Source organism: Condylura cristata, unplaced genomic scaffold (assembly GCF_000260355.1).
Source record: "Condylura cristata isolate star-nosed mole 26May11 unplaced genomic scaffold, ConCri1.0 scaffold00017, whole genome shotgun sequence".
Taxonomy (NCBI): Eukaryota; Metazoa; Chordata; class Mammalia; order Eulipotyphla; family Talpidae; genus Condylura; species Condylura cristata.
This window is the reverse complement of record NW_004567118.1, coordinates 42139077-42145651: the sequence shown is the minus strand read 5'-3', so window position 1 is coordinate 42145651 and position 6575 is coordinate 42139077.

Here is a 6575-nt window from a genome sequence, read left to right as displayed (position 1 = left end):
GAAGCCACTGGGGCTAACTTGCAGTGCTGTTTCCTAACCTGTTGAGCCACCAGGAAGGGCCAGGATGCTGCACGTTCTACAACACTTAGCAACTCTGTGAGATATTTCTCTGGTTTTACATCTGAGGAAACTTGAAGTATGTAAAAATTCTTATAACCCCATAAATAAATCCTTGGAAGAATGACTCCGAAAACTATAGATTATAACTCTTAGATCTACTGAACAGTTCTCTGAACAGAGAACTGAAAATATAGCCCCAATATTTTTTAGTATTGTTTCTCATATTCCAAAACAGACTTTAGGGAATAAGCCCAATTTAATATTTTAATAAATTGATGTGGAAAGCTGAAATTTCAACTCTCATTTCACTTAATAAGCTTGTGATTTAATTCCAAATGATTGTACCACATACTTATGAGTCAGGGGAGGGAAATTTCCATCCTTGAAAGACAGAAAAAAAGTGATCTCTTCATCATGGACATGCAAATTATTGATCAACCAAGATAAGACAGATTAAACATCAATCAATAGTTATTGTTATCTCATGCCCCAGAGTGCAAGATGTATCATTCAGAACCAGGACACTGAATTTCTGCTTCTAAAAATTACTCTTCATCAACAGTAACCTGGCAACTCCACATGTTCTCTGCCACAAGAGAATGAAAACCATGCCAGGAATGTGTGAAGTAGGCTGAGGTGAGCAGAGTTGAGGTCATGAAAGATCTACTTGTTTGGCTCCATTTTAATGCAACTAGGAAACTGAAGTGTGTGGGTCACATTTTGAAGTCTTTGTTCTGCCACAGACATAGTCAGCAGCCCACACATTGAGTATAAACTAACACTGAGAATTATAAAACCCACCTCACAATACTTACCATATTATTGCAGTAGTCTTTCCAACTGTTGAAAACATAAGTCTCCTCTGATAAAGATCTATACTTGAGGTGTTAAATCATTTTAGATGTATTTTTAAATTTCAAGATAACTAAAAATCTGAATTTAAAAAGCAAGATGTGTTTTCACTTTGAAAACACTATCACTAAGAATATTGGAAGCTGCTCAATAGCTGCCTAGCTAGATAAAATCTTCTGATTAAAAGAATAGGAGACAAAAGTCCTTTTAAATGATTTATCTTCTATTAAGAGTATAGATTAAGGGCTCTCCCTGGTGGTGCAATGGGTTAAAGCACCACATTAGGAAGTTCTATGAAACCACTTGCAGCACGAGTTCGATCCCTAGCCAGGGAGCTGACCCACATGGCGTGGCAGATCTCTTCTAGCCTGCCCATTGCTCCCTCAGCAGTGAATTTATCAATCTGCCTGTTCTGCTCCCCACTTTTTCTCTGGTGAATCCTCTCACCCACCACATCTCTGGCCTATACCCCAGTTCTGTAAGCATAAATAAGTAAATCTTTAAAAAAAATGAGTATAGATTATGTAGTTCTACAAATAAAGGTAAATGGAGTAAAAATAAAAATGACTGATTAGTTATTTTGAGATTGACAGATTATTTTACCATAAAAAAATCTCCAAATAAATTTCTCAATATTGTATTTGGCAGCAAACTCAAACTTGGTTTCCAAAAAATCCTCTTACAAAGACAAATCTAGAGGAAAATAATTTTGTATAACACTTCAATGTGATTTTTAGTTTCTCACAATAGGAAAATATTTGCACAGACCAGATATACTTTTTAACCAAAAGAGACTTCTCCAAAATACTTTTCATAGACTTTGACCTTGAGAATTTCATCAAGTCAAAAAACTAAGAAAACAATTTTTAGAATTGATTGATCATATCTACTGTTATAAATACTGAAATACCTCATATTGAGCAATGATAGTATTGATTTTTTCTTAAAAATAGTTCTTTTAGTTTCAAGAAGGTGATCAAACATGATCACATAATGTAAATATGAATATTCCTGTCAGTCCAGGTTAGAAAACAAAGACAAAACTATTAAAACAAAACACAGGTGTCTAGAGGATTCCAAAATAAGTATTAAAAACTGGCACTAGGCCCTCCCTGGTAGTGTAGTGGGTTAAAACACAGCACTAAGAAGCTTAAAGCTACTTCAGCATGAGTTCCATCCTGCCTTGGAAGTGATCCACAGGGTGCCGCAGACTTTTCCTGACACACACACTGCTCCCCTCAGCAGTGTACTTGGTCCATCTGCCTGTTCTGCTCTCCACTCTGTCTCTGGTGAATCCTCTCACCACCCCGGCACCTCTGGTCTGTACCCCAGTTCTGCATGCATAAATATATATTTTTTAAAAATAGTTGAGTAGTTTTCCATCGAGTATATATTCCACAATATCTTTATTCAGTCATCTGTCTAGGAATAGAACGTTCATTCCATGACTTGACTATTTTGAATCATGCTGCTACAAAATTGGGAGTATATAAATCTTTTGGTATTAATGTTTTTGTGTTCTCTGAGTAAATATCTAGAAGTGTTTTTGTTAGATTATAAAGTATTTCCTCTTTTTCTTTTTTGAGGGACACCCAAACCATTTTCCACAAAGACTGCACAAAATAACATATTTGTACCTTCTTTAAAAAAAAAAAAAAGATTTATTTATTTATGCTTACAGAACTGGGATACAGGCCAGAGGTGTGGTGGGTGGGAGGATTCACCAGAGACAGAGTTGGGAGCAGAACAGGCAGCCTGACAAAGTACACTGCTGAGGGGAGCAGCAGGTGAGACAGGAGAGGTCTGCCGCGCCATGTGAGTCAGCTCTTTGGCGGGGGATCAAACTTGTGCTGCAGTGGCTTTGGAGAGCTTCATAATGCGGTTCTTTAACCCACTGAGCCACCAGGAGAGCCCTGTTTGTACCTTCTTTTCCACAATCATCTCTACCAACCCCCAAAAGTGAATGAATGTAAATTTTGTCCACATCTCCAACACTTACTGTTTTCATTCTTTTTGATATAGGCCATACTCATGGGAAGTATGGTGAGATCTCATTGTGTTTTGACTTTTTAAAAAGATTTATTCATGTATGCATACAAAAACTGGGGTACAGGCCAGAGGTGCAGAGGGTGAGAGGATTCACCAGAGACTGAGTGGGAAGCAGAACAGGCAGATTGACTGAAATACACGGTGGAGGGGAGCTGCAGGCAGGCACAGGAGAGGTCTTCTGCTCCATGTGGGTCAGGTCCCTGGCGGGTTATTGAACTCAGTGCAGTGGCTGTGGATAGCTTCATAGTGCTGTTCTTTAACCCTTTGTACCACCAGGGAGGGTCCTTATTGTGGTTTTGATGTGTATTTTCTTTATAGTAAGTGATGTTGAATAATTTTTGATGTGCCTATAAAACATCTGTATATCTTCTTTGGAGAAGGGTCTATAGAGGTCTTTTGACATTTTTGTGGTTGGGTTGTTAATTTTTTGTTATTGTTTACGTTTTTTCACATATTTTGGAAATTAACCCCAACTCAGATATGTGATATATAAGCATTTCTCCCAGCCCCAAAACTACTGCTTTTTGTTCTGTAGTCATTTCTTCCTCAGTACAAAGGCTTTTAGTTTGATTAAGTCCTGCTTGTTTCTTTTGATTTTGTTTCCCTTGTCTCTAAGTTGTATCCCAAAATTCATCTCTGAGGCTGATTTCCAGGAGTATATCATTTGTGCTATCTCTCGTAAAGCTTGTGGCTTTCAGTCATATAGCTGTCTAACCCATTTTGAATTAATGTTTGTGTATGAAGTTAAGAAATTATCTAGTTTCCTTTCTTTTATTATGATTATTTATTTATTTTTTGCCTGGGGCTGTGCAAGTTTCCTAAAACCATTTATTAAAGAGGCTTTCCTTCCTCCATTGTACGATCATAGCCCATTTGTCAAAGATCAACGGTTCATATAAATGTGGCTATATTTCTGAATTCTAATCTATTCCATTATTCTTTATTTCACATTTTTGTTTCAGTAACATGGAGTTTTGATTACTGTAGTTTTATAGTATAGTTTAAAGTCAAGGAATATAATATCTCCTTCTTCTCTTATATCAGAATCATTTTTGTTGTTTGGGGACTTCTGTGACTCCATATAAATTTATAATTGTTTGTTCTATTTTCTTGAAAAAAGCCATTGGAATTTTGATTGGTATTGCATTGATTCTGTAAATTGCTTTACCTAATGTGACCATTATAACAATGTTTGTTCTTCTAATCCATCAACATGATATTTACCCAGTTTGTCTTCTTTTATTTCTTTTCAAATGTCTGATAGTTTTCAGTGTATTGATCCTTCATCTCATTTGTCAAGTTTATTCCCATATACTTCATCCATTTAGGTGTGATTCTAGTGGGGATTATCTCCTTAATTTATCTTTCTTCTAATTCATTGTTTGCACATAAAATTCCAGTAGATATTTTGTGTATTCTGCCTTCTTCCTGCATGCATTTGTTATTTCTGGTAGTTTTTTCATAGTCTTTTGAGGCTTTTTGTATAATATTATATCATCTTCAAATAGTGATAGTTTCACTTATTTTCCAATTTGGATTCCTTTTATGTCTTTTCCTTACCTTATTTTTCTAGGTACTTCTAACACTGTATTGAACAATAGTGGTTAAATTGGACATTTTTGTCTTGTTCCTGATCCTTCAGGGAAATATTTTCAGTTATTCATCATTGAGTATGAGGTTGTATCATGTAAGACTTTCATTTTGTTGAGATAAATTCCTTTTTTTCCCATTTCATTGGGAGTTTTTTTTTTTTTTTTAAGGAATTATTTATTTGTACATACAGAACTGGGGTACAGGCCAGAAATGCAGGGGCAGTGAGAGAATTCACCAGAGACAGAGTGAGGAGCAGAACAGGCAGACTGTCGAAGTACACTGCTGAGGGGAGCAGCGGGCTGGTCAGGAGGGTCTGCTGTGCCATGTGGGTCACCTCCAGGCCTGGAATCAAACTTGCACTGAACTGGCTGCAGCTCACTTGCAGTGCTGCACTTTAACCCATTGTGCCACCAGGGAGGGCACTATTTCTGAGGATTAAATTCTGTTCTTGGGAGTTAGTATGATGAATATGATTATATATTTCTGTGGTTTATTTAGAATTTAGCCTCAACAATCTTGAAAATAAAAGCTGTGCTCAATTCCCAATGGTAAATTGGTATCAAGAGTAACTGATTTTTTTGTGTTTGTTTTTGTTTTTTCATAATACAATAGTTTATTTTTACATCATTTTGTGTCCTTTTCCATCTCAGTTGTAATCCCCGTGGGCTTCCCATCACCAAGTCACCCGTGTGCCATTACCATAGTCCAGTACAAGAGTAACAGATTTTAAGTCATTCACAACTACTCCAAACTACTTCTTGAAATTTGGAAAAAGGACATCTTCCCTGACTCCCATGCCCATGTGTTCTGCAGGACTTGGAGCTCCCCCACCAATCTTTATACTCTAGGCCCCTTTGGGGTGGTATTGTACTTTAAACCAAATCATTCAGACTTGAGGATTTACCCTACTGAGTGAAAAGAGTGGATCTTACATGTTGGGATGAGGGTTTCTTGAAAAGTAGCAAAAGTAGGAGACATCTATTGACAGGTATATCCATGGGAACAGTGTGGCAGGGAAGCAAGCCATGAGTGAAGGAAAGAGAAGTTCCCGAGGCAGGGATTTCTTGAGTACTTACACCTGGGACTTAGAACAGGCTATTGGTGCTCAGGACTCAGCTTCAGCTGCTGGATCCCCTGCACTGGAGTGGGAAATGAGGAAGTGCAGGAGGAGATCCATTTAACTGCTTTGTAATTTCCTTTGTTAATTGCTTTGTAATATTCCGTGCATGTTTTTGAATGCTTCCTCTTCTCTGCAATAATCCAAGTACTTACTCATGTATCTCCTGGTTCATATGGCAGCCTCCCATCAGGCAGCCCCTCAGATGTTCAGATGGTGACTGGCAGATAGAAATGGCAAAGGAACTGGTAAAGAAAAGATGGGGACAGCAAGGTGAAAAACTACTTTTGGTGAATAAATTATATATTTTGTTGAAAATAAAATAAGTTTTTTTTTCTCACATATGAAATTAGACATTATTCATAGAAAAGCATTGTGAGGGCTTCTACAAAAGCTATAAATTTTTTTGTTGTATGAAGATGTCCTTTTATAAATCTAAGAGACAGAAAATAACTTAGTGGCTGCCTTTGCAGTTTGGAAGAGGTGTCAGCTAGGGGTGCAGGAAAACTTTAGTGAAATTGAAGTAATGGGTGCATAGCTTGTAACTTTATCAAAGTGAATTTGCACCTAAGACAGGAGAATTTTGGGCCCTCCCTGAGTGGTGCAATGGGTTAAAGCACAGTTCTATGAAGCTATCCACAGCCACTACAACATGAGTTCAACCCCCAGCCAGGGAGCTGACCCACAGGGTGCAGCAGACCTCTCCTGTCTTGCCTGCTGCTCCCCTCAGCAGTGTTTCAGTAGATCTGCCTCTTCTTTCCCCATTCTGTCTCTGGTGAATCCTCTCACCCCCTGCACCTCTGGCCTGTACTCCATTTCTTGTATGCATAAATAAATAAATCTTTTTTAAAAAGACAGAATTTTGTACATATATATGCAAATTTTTTAATAAAATGGTCTACCC